This window comes from Olea europaea, unplaced genomic scaffold (assembly GCF_002742605.1).
Source record: "Olea europaea var. sylvestris unplaced genomic scaffold, O_europaea_v1 scaffold405, whole genome shotgun sequence".
Lineage (NCBI taxonomy): Eukaryota > Viridiplantae > Streptophyta > Magnoliopsida > Lamiales > Oleaceae > Olea > Olea europaea.
In genome coordinates, this window is record NW_019260152.1 from 290,439 (window position 1) to 304,701 (window position 14,263).

Consider the following 14,263-nt stretch of genomic DNA (forward strand, 5'->3'; position numbering starts at 1 on the left):
TAAAATTTATATTAAAAACATATATTTGACATATTTGTATTTATTTTGAATTGATGGTGCAAAAATTTAATAATATATTGTTGTGAAAATAAAATTTAAATGTTTATAAATATTTATTTATCACCTCCGGTTCCACCCTGATTGAACTTTTTGACCCTCCACCCTTTCTATTTATCGAGTCCATGCTCGGGCCTAGTTTTAAAACATTGAGTTTATGATTGAGTGTGTTGCTTTTAACTTTGAATTTTTTTTTGGGTATTTCGTACAATTGTATTTTTTTAGAAGAATAGGGTATAAGGTAGCAAGAATAAGACGGGGACATACCAAAGGTAAAAACTCATTTGCCACCACCCCACCGCCATCGTTCTTCTGCACACTACTTTGTTTAATATATGTATATGCTCGAGTTATAGCCAAATTCATATAAGCAATGTGACTGCAAACATCATATTCCAATTGCAATTGATTGGCTTGGTTATTGTGAATTACTCGAATTGATTGGTTTAGTTTGTTTAATTTTTATTCTATTATGTTTCTTGTTATCTGGATCATGTTAAGACTTAAGGTTTCATCTTAAAAGGTCAACTTCGTTAAAAGTTTTTAAATATTTATCGGACTAAATCACTCTTTAAAGCTTAATGAGTCTTGACTTGAGGTTCCATCTTAAAAAATCAACATTGTTAAGTGGAGCAGCCCAACTCTTTATAAATTGGTTTATATTTTTATCTTTATTTGATGTGAGATTATATCCCTTACCAAATCAAAACCTGTTGATTAAAGCTCATTTACTATCTCAAGTCCGCGTCTCAATGTGGTTCCTTTTGCGAAGATGAGTTTTTTCACTGATAGAGAAGAGGTTCAGAGATCTTCGATTGCCATGGGATATGTAGCAAGTGTGTTTTTTCTCTTTGCTTGACATAATTTTATCAACTTATGTATCTTTTCAACCATGATTTGCTTTAGTTGCGAGAATTGTGATAGGACATCTAAATATATGGGGGAGTTATTATGCTTTATTATGCCTCTGGGATCAATCACTTTTGTTATGAACTTGGCAATTTAATATCTTTTAATAATGATGGTTAGTTGTTTATGCTAGCTCTCACTCATTGCTTCATATTTACGAGTTCCTTTGCGTTATCCTTTATGATTAGGAGGCTCTCAATCATATATACATGATTATGCACCTGCAATTTATCATTCAATGTCCAGTTCAGACTCTAATTTCGTAAGTTAGATAAGCTCGAAGTTGGTAAAATTCCCTTTCTTTATGGAAGGGCAAGACTCCATAGGAGCAACTTTTGCTGTGTTCTTGCTAAATAAGGTGTGTAACACTTCTTAATTTTTTAGTGTGTTAAACCATATTGAACATATTAAATCATATTGAATATATTCAAAATTTTCATTGTAAGATGGTCTACTAATGATCTTACATGAATTTTGTATTATACAAGACATGAAGCTAGGAATATAAAAATTTTCTTGTTATTTTTGTACCCATCTCGATTTTTGTGTTTTTGTGCATGAGTGTTGATTCTTTTACTGATGTGTAGATGTATTGGTCTGAGCTAATTACTCTTCTGAAATTATCTATACCTATCATTCAGCAAATAATCTTACTTACAGCCTGTTTGGGAGTGATTTTTTGACCGTTATTTCACTATTCCAGCTGTCATATTTGACTTCTTTTCTCATAGGTGGACTCCACTTTTCTCCGATAAAAAAATCAATTCTCAAAATTACTCCCAAACAGGCTCTTAAATTAAGCAAGGGATTTTTTTTGGAATGGAAAGTATATATAAATTTATATAATTGTAGTCATTAATCCTATTGTTGGTTTTGGAATCAATAATTTTTGAATTGTATTAGGTTGATTAGGATTTTCATGAACTCGGAGCTATAAAAAAATAAAATAAAAAAAATAAAAATAAAAATCTTTGTATCCTAATTTGTATATGACAATTTGACGACAATAAGGCAATGTCACTTACAAATTGTCCATCATGTGACCATGATTCTCAAACAATCACACTTAAGCTTTTCTGTGTATTATTTTAATTATTTTTGGCCTTTATAGTTTTTGTCACTTCAATAAACTGGCACTGAGCGAGAGAGTTTAGATATTTGCCCTCATTATCAACCAATATTTCATGGGACCTTCTCAATTTCCAGTTTCTTTATCTGAACATAATTTGCAATCGATTTCATCACAAAGTACATTGCTATTTGCTGTGCCATGTTGATGAACTTTTGTAGGATTTAAAGCAGCTCTTAAACTTTATTGGAGAGAAGAGCTTAGGACCACGCCATGTTGTTGTTAATTTGAAAGACCTTTTGAGGACCATCCTTTCTTCAAAATATATAGGGACGTAAATTTTTAGTTGCCAGGATTGATTATTAGTTTCTATAAATGGATTGATCGTATTCTTACAACAACCTTGCTATGTGAACAGGCTCAGTGATAGGATATTTAATAGGGATACATGTGTCATTTGTTCATTGGAAACCAAGAAAAAAAAAAAAAAGAAGAAGAAGAAGAAGCATTCATTGGATCTAGATTTTGGAGAGACGATGTGTTACAAACAAAGAGGATAGTTCTGGGAAACTCGACATTTGGAGAGAGGTGAGGAGAGAGAAGTACATGATTTCTTACAAGAGGGGTTCGGGGTTAGAATGACTGATTTCTATTTGAAAACCAAAATACTTCTTTTAAAGTTTATTTACAAATCAAGCCATGCTTTATTTCTATTTTGGGAAAAAATTGACCAAGAACTACTATTTAAATATTAAAGTTATCTCGAAAATATTAGACGGAACATATTCGTTTAGAGCAAATTAAAAATCATGTTGAAGTAAATTGTTGACTTTGATTGATATTAAAATTTAGATTTTAAACAAGGGCTAAAAAAAATTAGATTTCTCAAGCCATACTCTCTCTTACCACCGTTAGTCGCTCCGTTAGCTTCAAAGCATATCCATGACTTCGAGAACTATAATAAAAGACATAATCACTCTTCGCAGATCGGTTGCCATAGTCGGTGAATTCTTCGATTTTGTGTCTCGCATTCTCATTTTTTTTTAAAAAAATTTGTATTGTGGGTTTTCAAGAACGTGGACTAAATTCTGTATTTTCATGGAAACCCTCTCCAAATTATACTTGAAACAGGTATAATCCAATATTTTGTAATTTTGAATGTAGTTTATGATTGAGGGTTTGATTTTAACTTTGGATTTTTATTTTTTTTTAGTATTCCGTATAATCGTTTTTGTGTGTGTATATATATATATATTTATTTATTTAATTTATTTATTTATTTTTATTTATTTATTTTTTATTTTTAGAAAAATGGAGTGTAAGGGAGTAAGAATAAGATTGGGACACACCATAGCTAAAAAACTCATTTGCCACCAGCCCACCGTCATCGTTCTTCATCATACTACTTGGTTGAATATATGTAGAGCTGGGCAAATCTCCTGAGCCGAACCGATTGAACCGAACCCAACGGTTCTTGTCAAATTAAATACTCGAACGGATATCTGAATTGAGAACCGACGGATACGGTTCAGTTCTCGGTTCCAGACCAAGAATCGAAGAACCGAATAAGAATCGAATCATTCTATTTTTTTTTATATTGAGTAAATCAAATTATTTTAATTTTAATTTTTTCTAAACACATTAACAAATTAACGATTTCTTTATTGTTTTATTTCTTAGCCAAATAAGATCAAATCCACTAAATAACCTTAAATACCTACACTAAAGTGCATAACATTGTCTTGACTCTCGCAGCCTTGCTAATATTTCAAAACCTATACAATCGTCGGCCGACACTGTGACCTCCGTCGACTGAAGTTTTGATTGTAGCGATCATTTGAACAAGGTAGTTTACTAGTCTCTGACATTCCAAAATCATTGAATTTATCATTAGTTGTATTTATATAATGTTGTTATAAATGTTAAAAAATTTAATTATAGTAAAGAATCGAACGAAACCGAATTGAACCGAACGAAATCGAACTCGAACGGTTCCATAATTATATTTGGACCCTATGGTTCCATTTATTAGATACCCGAAAAGTTTGGTTCGATTCGGTTCTCTTTAGAATCGAACCGAACCGAACCGACCCGCGCCCACCCCTAAATATATGTTTATGCTCGAGTTGTAGCCAAATTCATATAAGCAACGTGACAACAAGCATTGTATGTCGACCTGCTTTATATAAAGTATTCCAACTGCAATTGATGGGCTTCATTATTCTAAATTACTCAAATTGATTAGTTTATGTTGTTTAATTTTTATTCTATTGTGTTTCTTGTCACTTCTTTCAAGTGTTCCATCTGGATTATGTTAAGACTTGGGGTTTCCATTTTAAAATGTTAGTCTTATTAAGAGTTTTGAGTCTTTATTGGATTGGATTGCTCGTTTGGACTTAATAGGCTCTGACTTGGTGTTTCATCTTAAAAGGACAACTTTGTTAAGATGAGTAGTCCAAACCTTTATAAATTGGTTTAAGTTTTCATCTCTATTCGACTTGGGATTATATCCCTTAACAGATCAAAACCTGTTGATCAAAGCTCATTCATTATCTCAGGTCTGCATATCAATATGATCACTTTTACGAAGATTAGTTTTTTCACTAATAGAGAGGAGGTTTAGAGATCTTCAATTGCCCTGGGATATATAGAACGCATGTTCTTCCTCTTTGCCTAACATAATTTTATCAACTTATGTAACTTTTTAACCATGATCTGCTTTCATTGCGAGAATTGTGATAGGACATCTACAATATATGGGGAGTAATTATGCTTTATTATGTCTCTGGGATCAATCACTTTTGTCATGAACTTGGAAATTTAATATCTATTAATAATGATGGTTAGTTGTTTATGCTGGCACTCACTCATTGCTTCATATTTATGAGTTCTTTTGCGTTATTCTTTATGATTAGGAGGCTCTCGATCATACATACAAGATTACGCACCTGTAATTTATAATTGAATGTCTAGTTTAGACTCTAATTTAGTAAGTTTGACAAGCTCGAAGCTGGCAGAATTTCCTCTCTTTATAGAAGGGCTAGACTTCACAGGAGCAGCTTATGCTATGTTCTTGCTAAATAAGGAGTATAGCACTTCTTAATTTTTTTAGTGTGTCAATCCATATTAAGCTTATTTAAAAAATTTTGAGCATTGTAAGATAGTCTGCTAATGATCTTACATGAATTTTATACAAGATGTGGAGCTGGGAATATAAATTCTTTCTTGTTATTTTTATACCCATCCTGATTTGTGTGTTTTTATGCATGAGTGTTGATTCTTTTACTGATATGTAGATCTATTACTACAAGCTCATTACTCTTCTGAAACTATCTATACCTATCCTTCATTAGATATTCTTACTTAAATTAAGTTGTGGATCCTTTCTGGAATGCAAAGTGTTAAGTCTAAAGGTGTAATTGACGATTTTGTGGACAAAAGGGCTAAATTGTAAATTTGTAAAAGTCAGGGACTCAATTGTACAATATTATAAAAGTCAGGGACTTAGGGTGCAATTTAGCAAAGCTAGATGGTAGGTACTAGGGTTTGAGTGTTTGGTTCAAATCAAGGTCGCGACGTCGGAAGATCGCTAGCTGTTCGCCCTGCCACCGCTCGAGCGAGAGGAAGCATAATGGTCGTCGCTCGCTCACCGCTCGATGTTCGCTTGAGCGAAGTGGAGTCGCTCGCTGTTCGCTCGAGCGACAGTGTTATATGAAAAATTGTATTTTCGATTTCTGAAAAGTTTGACACGACCTAGGACTCCTAACTGCCCCCCAACTATAAATACAAAAGCCGTGAATGTGAAAGAGATTACCATATTGTGCTTTACATAGGTATCATCTTCAATATTCTCTCAAGTGATCCAAGGCAGAACTGAACAAGAAATTCATCCATAAACACCTTATAATCCGAGCATTCCACTATTGGGAAAAACATCACTATTTGTGAAGACAAAATACTTGGACTTCTTCATCTGTTGAGGAAGGGAATATCTCATTGAGAGATTGAGAGAGGTGGACGACAAGTGCAGGAACTGGACAAGAACAGGAGGTTCTTGGAATTCCAATTGGTGATACAATCAGCGAGAGATCAGGAGGCTGTATTGGACAGCAGATTGGACTGCAGGAGGTAGATCGGGAAGCTAGCAGGAGACTAGCAGTATCTACGGCAGTAGATCGTGAGATTGGAACAGCGGGCCTGACTTGATACGAAGTTTGACATGATTTGTACTGACTGGATTGGTATGGTGAAAACTATTGGCTTGGTCCCGGAGTTTTACTCACGTTGGGGTTTCTCCGTCATCGTATTGTGAGTTGGTGTTATTACTGTTTTATTTACTTTATGCGAATCGATAATTCAACATAGGCTTAATTGGACGTATATGTTTAATCACCTAGACAACAATTAATTTGTGACTTATTACAATTAATTGTATTTATTCCGCATGTAAGGTCAAACGGTAAATTGGAACGTAAACTTGGTAACGCTAAAATTTGAATTTGATATAGTAAAACATTCCTGTGAATTTCCAAGTGGTCGTAGAACGTTCCCTAAACTTTCACAAAGTATATATAAATTTATATCATTGTAGTCATTAATCCTATTGTAGCTTTTGGAATCAATAATTTGAGTGGTATTAGGTTGATTAGGCTTTTCGTGAACTCGGAGTTAATATATTAAAAAAAAAATCTCTGTCTTAATGTTTATATGACAATTTGACAACAATAAGACAATGTCACTTACAAATTGTCCATCTTGTGGCCATGATTCTCAAAAAGGTCAAGCTCAAGCTCTTCTGTGTATTATTTTATTTACTTTTTGGACTTTATAGTTTTGTCAATTTAGTAAGCTGGCATTTAGATATAGTCTCAGTTTGGCCCTCACTTTCAACAAATATTTCATGCGACCCTTTCATTTCTAGTTTCTATTTTTGCGCATAATTTGCAATTGACTTCATCACAAATTTCATTGCCACTTGCCGTGCTATGTCGATGATTTTTCTATGTTACTCGATGACCTTTAGTAGGATTTAGAACAACAGTCAAGAGCTTAGGACCATGCCATGTTCTTGCTAATTTCAATGAGCTTTTGAGGACTATCCTTTCTTTAGAATATATAAAGATGTATGTTTTGAGTTGCCAGAATTTATTATTACTTTCTGTAAATGGATTGATTGTATTCTTAAAACAACTTTGCTATATGGACAGACTTAGTGACAGGATTTTTAACAGGGGTACACGTAATTTGTTCATTGGAAACCAAAAAAGGCATCTTTACAGTAGCACCTGTCAACAAATCCTATCAAAAGCATCTATTCAAGCAGTATTATTCTTCTTACAAAGGTGCCAACTTTTTAAGAAGCACGTTGGCGTAAATCTTGGTCCCTTTTTTTAGATAATGCAAATGATATGCTTGATAAAAATTGTCAAATTTTGATTTTGACTGGCGATGACCATATGTTCAAAACTTAAGTTGGGAACTTTTTAGTTATTTAAGATTTATATTTTCCAAAAAACTCATCCAAGATAAGTGTGAAATAACAAGTTATCGAGTCATCAAGTTAGTTGGCACTATAAAAATTACCATTTGTTTTGAAGTAAATCTTCTTTTGCAATTAAAATAACAATCACAATTTCATTACTGAAAAGGGTGAACAACACCTCTTCGAAGGTTAAGTTTTCATATATGAGTAAAACTAAGAGTGGCAGCATGAAGTACTAATCGTGTAAAGTGTCCTGGTCTTTATCATAGGATCTTTGGACGATCTTGTGATTCCTCATATACCAAACAATCGAGAAAGAGCTCCCCAAGAAAATGTAGTTCACTTCTAATCCTCAAACTTCTGATTCATGTTAGCATATAGAGACTTCACATGTAGTGGTTATGAAACTCATAGTTCAGGATTAACTATCTATATTTACGGTTATGGAATTATCTGTCGAGATAAACTATCATTCTTGACAGATATGTTCTAGAACTCTTGACAATTTTTTTCATTTTTCTTGACTCTTTTTGTTCATATGCCATATTTGGTTCAACTGCTCTTATACATGTGTTATGAATTAAACATATGATATATCATTATTTCACTTCTATTATTTCTTCATGTGTACTTCATCTATGCTAATAATATTCATATCGTGTTTTCTTAGAAGGATGATCCACAATGTCGTTGGAGAACCGCCTGAAGGACATGAACGAGCCTTCTTCCAGTGAAAGGGCTTCCAAGGAGGTACCATCAATTGCGACCATCCCAGTTGCAAATAATGAAGTGGTTGCGATGAAGAAGCACTGCTTGATGTGCGTTTGATTATTGTCTACACCGACTTGCACTCCATTCACTAGGAGCGGTAGGAATAGTGTTAAAAAACAATAGTTAATTCAAACATTTTGATTTAAAAAACAATGTTCTCCCTTTCTTATGTTGTGGTAAGATATAACAATGTTGATAGTTGTAACACAAGTGCATGCCCGTTTTGTTACTTATTTTGAATAATGTACGTCCACTGTCATGAATCTAGTATCTATTTCTGTTATATATATGCATTAATTTTAGCTAATGTATTCCCATTTAGTTAACTATTTGATTGAGCTCATGTGGAAATTGTACATGAGGCTTTTGAAGTGAGATTTACTATTTTAAAAAAAATGCTTACTTTAGGCAATCTTGCCATGAGATAAATTCCAGAGTCATATTTTCTTTTCACTAGTTAAACAAATTGATATAAACAATTTGTGTAGGTAAAGCCCAGTTCAACCAGGGCCCAGAAAGAAATTTTGTTTGTAAATATTTTGAAAAAAATAATAGCTCACCCCAAATTTAAAGTTAGCCCACTAGCTTTCCAATTCAATATTTACCCCCTTTAGTCCAACTTAAATGGATCAAGTTTAAATCCAATATTTTTAATTAGCCCATATATCAAAATATCTCCTTTGAACCTATAGCATTCCAAAGGACCCAAACCCACCTAATTCAAAACCCTTACCTATACCTACAGTTCCATAATTCCATGATTTCTGGAAGCATTCAGTGATCGAGCACCACTTTATTCTTTATTATTTTTGGCATTTCAAAATTTTGGATCTGTTACTGTTTCCATGAAACCTCTAGGTATATTCAACGCTTTATCTATATTTGTGCCGTGTATGTATCTATATATGACTTTATATGTGTAGTCTAAAGCAAGTCATTCAAAAGAAAAAACATATGAATTTAATTATGTTACTGCATTTTGGGTTTTAAACACATTCTTGGATCGTTACTTGTTGGGTTTTGAGTTTTAATGTGGGTATGTTTTATTTTTAACATTCTAAAGTTCTAATCCCTTTTTTTATACATTTATTAGTGTTTATTGCTTTATGTCTATATCATTATTTTTCAAGAAGAATATGATTCGGTTGGGATTCACAAATTTACGCACATAAGTGTGTTTTAATTTGAATAAAATCTAAACTTATTGCAATTTAATCTTAATGTTATGACTGCTAATTATGTGAATTTAATTTCGTGGTATTGAGTTTAATTTTTAGTTTTTGTATGATGTACAAAGAAAATTATGTGAAATTGCAAAAATACAATTCTACATTTACTAATTTAGAATAGTAGATTTGTGAATATTATTTTACGTTTTTCATTTTTTTTTTCAAAATCTAATTGGATGCAACTTCATCCATCGATTAGTTTAGCGGACCAACTTCACAATAGTTAAAAATGGAATATCGTCAATCTGGTGCCAAGAAAAGGAAAACATTGTTCCCTTTCTTTAGAAAGGTAGATGAATCTACACAAGTATGCATTCTGCTGCAGTTGAAAAGGAGACTTCAGTTCATCATCCTCCAATTTTGTCTCTTGAAATTGAGCCTAATTTATCTTCACAACCTGATTTGCAACAATCAACTTTGATTGAAAGTGATCCGGGAAAAAGGAAGCACATTGGTGAACATCCTATTAATTTACAAGATGAGATTAGAAGAGCATATCTACAACCAGGGCCTTATCAACCAATTCTTTTGAATTATCAGAAGTCAATATTTGGAAATTAAAATCTTCGGTTTCAAAAATATGGTTCAGTCAGTTTCAATGGTTGGAGTGTTTACCTTCAACAGATAAAGCGTATTGTTTTTACCATTTTCCGTTTTCGAATGATGGTAATTCATCTAGTAGTTCAGCATTGATCCAAGATGGATTTAACAATTGGAAGAGGATTAACCAAAGAGACAAATGTGCGTTTCTTACTCACATGTATTCAACACCTTCATCATTTCATAACATGTTTGTAAGAAGAGTTGATGATTTAATGAGACCATTGGGACATATTGATAACGTCGTGAACGCTATAACAAGAAAGGAAGTTCTGAAAAATCGACTGGATTTGAAGACTACAATTGTAATTGTCAAGTGGCTAGCACTTGATAACAGTGTAAAATATAATATTTTCCCCGTCTTAATTGTTATACTTGTGTGATTATTTGATAGCCAAATGCATTCATTATACTTATATTTTAATTCAAGTTGCATTTTGGTAGAAAAAGTGAAATTTAAAAGAAAAAAAGCGAAAAGTGACCAAAATAGAAGAAAGTGAAAGTCCGGGGGCCAAATTGCAAATAATCCAAAGTTGGGACAGGCAATGAAATGATGATTCGAGAAACCTAGGAGTCAATTGGGTGTAATTTGAAGTCAAAAAAAGTGAAATATGATCATAATATATTCACAAATCAAATTCCAATCGTACAAGGATGTTCTAGATTTTCGATCAGAGATTGAGATCAATTTTTGACCAAGTAAATAGCCGAATTGGAAAAATCCTACTCTACTAAAATCGTATTCCTTTGTGTTAGCTTTCCAACAACTTGAATCACCTCAATCGGATATCGGAAGAGAAAGTTATGACCAAAATATTGAAAGCTATCCGATGAAGAAAACAGTTTACTTCAAGGCCGAATTTTCAGCTTCCTAAATTGATCCTACCACTTATGGAAACATGTTTCTTTAAGCCCAAAACACTCTTAAACGTGGGGAAATGAATCTAGACACCATTCTTCTGATCTTTTGACACAAGAAAACTCCATAGAAGGCTAGAGAATTCTTGCGGAAGCTACTAAAGAACTCAATTGGTATAGGTGATTTTAATGTCATTTCACACATGTAATTTGGTTTTTCATTGATAAACAATTCTAGGATTTGGATTTCCTGTTTTATGAATGTATTTTGAAATTGATTTAATTGGTATTAAGTTTTTCATGAATCTAATCATGTTCTTTCCAATGAAGGATTGAAGTATTGATTGAATTCTAATTTCTATTATCCTATTGGTGTGATTCTCTACCATTATATGCTTGATGTATATAATTACTTTTGAATCTTATTTCAATGGATTAAAGTGTTTATGTGTTTTGGGAAATTTGAATTTTAGAATTAATATAGCATTATGGTGAAATTAAATGAGTGTTCAATGTTTTATCTTCCAATTAAAGTATCAGGATAAAAGAACTTTAATTGGGTATTATAATACATGATTGGTATTGATTAATCTGAATTGTTTGAGGGAATTTCAGTGTTTTACTATTTCATATATTGATTCAAACTTCGTTATCTCAAATATTGATAGTTAAACTTCATTTCAAATTGATAAATTCTTTTTACAAAATTTACAAAACCCTCAAACTATTGTATCCTTTCAATAATTTTTCATCTCCCTGTGGAATTGACACCCCCCAAAGCTGTACTATAATCACAGCATTATACTTTGGCGTAATCAGCACTTCAAGGTTGTGCTTTTAGAGGTTATGAAGAATCTTCATCTTCATTGAACCATGGAAATTTTATTGAACTAGTGAAAGCTTTTGCAAAAATGAATACATAAATTGAAGAAGTTGTATTGGACGAAACTCCTCAAAATGCTAAATACACTAGTCCAGATGTTCCGAAAGAAATTTTCCACATTATGACCAATAGAGTGCATCAAATGATTCGTGAGGAGCTTGGAGAAAATTGCTTTTGTATTCTTATTGATGAAGCACAAGACGAATCTTAAAGAGAACAATGGCCATTATCGTGTGATTTGTGAATAATGATGGTATTATAATAGAACAATTCTTTGTGATCAAAAGTGTTAATGACACTAAATCATTGAATCTTAAAAATGAGATTTGTGATGTTCTTGTTTATTACGACCTTCAAGCTCAAAAAATAAGAGGGTAAGGCTATGATGGTGCTAACAATATGCATGGTACTTGGAACAGACTTCAAGTATTATTTCTTAAAGAATGTCCTCATGCTTACTACATCTATTATTTTGCCCACCGATTACAATTGACATTGGTTTCTGTAGCCAAGGATTTGATTTGTATTTGGAAATTCTTTCCTCATTTGTATAGTGTTGTTAATATTATTACTTCTTCTAAGCACATTAATGTGTTACAAACTGCTCAAAGAAGAAAGCTTGAGGACATGTCAATTTGAGAATGACAATCTGGAGATGGGAGCTATCCAGGTCTCTACATGTGTTATCTAGATAGGTTGGATGCATGGCGATGATGGCATATGCGATGTGGATTTTAGATCGAACCCAATATGATCTAAGTTTCATCCCTTCCAAAACAAGTGGTATCCTTGGGGCCCAAACCCAACAGTCACATTGAATATTCAGAGCAATCCAAAATGATCAAAATGCCATTCAAAATATACATAATTGTTAAATCTCATTTTCTATCCAATAGTCCATGTGATCGCATCATAACATTAATTCAACAATCAATGTCAAAATACTGAGGTGTTTATGGGCAAAAGTTCCATATTACTAATATGTATTCCCTGCTTCTTTTACTTTGATTCTCAAGGCACCAAGATATTGACTAGAGATTTGATCTCACCCATCTATACCTTAACAAACTTCAAGTTAGTAATCCAAATATAGTATCTACTCGAGATTAAGGTACTAATACAATACTCAAGTGAAATTAAATTCATGCGATCAATTTCATAAATTGAATTTCACATAGTTCAATCCAATAAATTCCAAATTATACATTGACTTTGATTACCTAAATCAATGATGAAATTTAATAAAATTGAGACAATTTCATTAATCAATTTTATTAAAATAAAGTGTTCATCTTTATTTGTCGATTGTGGAAAATAAACCTTATGTCGAATAATATATCGAATCTTTATCTACTCAACATAAGCACCAGGTTTATAATATCAAGCCAAACCATTAACAAAATTCAAACCCAAATTAATACAATTTATGAAAAATTAAATTAATATTTTATTTCAAAATGTCATGTGTGAAAATAAATTTAATTGATGGGCAAACGCCTATCTAACAGTAGGCTGTGTAGCATCATTTCATCGATGTGCAGTCCAACAGTAATAATTGCAACCCAATTGCTTTTCAATACCAATTGACAATCAAAATAGAGAGCCTGAGTATGCTTCATATATGGTTATTTGAGTAAAAGATTTAGAAGGTCGTGGAATTGAATATGAGAGTTCCACTATACCGTAAAACGAGATGGTAATCAAATTTTCCATTATCAACCTAGGTCAAAATGACTTGGTAGAATATTTATATCATTTTTGTACACGTTGCACTAAATTTTGCGACTTTTCATAAAGGCAACACTATTATTTATATGGAACGAAACTTCTAAGAATGAATTTTCTTCTTTTCATGGCATTCACTTATGATTTTTGCTTCTTCCCTACCTTGAAACCTAGCGATGACCAATGAACTCAACAATCATTCAGAACATCTTTGAAATCCTAGTTTTCTTGTGTCTTACTCGACGAATCCAAGAATTCCGCCTCATCCATTCCTCAATGAAATTTTGGGCGACAAATTTTGAAACTAGATACCTTCTGGTGATAATCATCAACTGTGCTACACATCTAGGGGGAAAAAGAGGTTCAAAAATAAGGGTGACATGTTTCTCTCGCGATTGGACAGTTTGAAAAATTAGAACAAAAAACACCTAACCATTTGCCGCCACTTCAATTTTCTCCTCCTACCCTATTTTTAGTCCTGGCTAAATGGCTTTATTCAATAATCATAGTCTTGGCCCACATATCGATCATCCCTATGGACCACTTTACATTTTAATGTCAATTAAATTTATCATTTCATGTGACATTTCTATATTTCTATGAAAGATACAATGAAAGCATGTTTTAAAAATATTAAAACATTTATAGCAAACATGCAAAATATAATAGTATATCTTTAT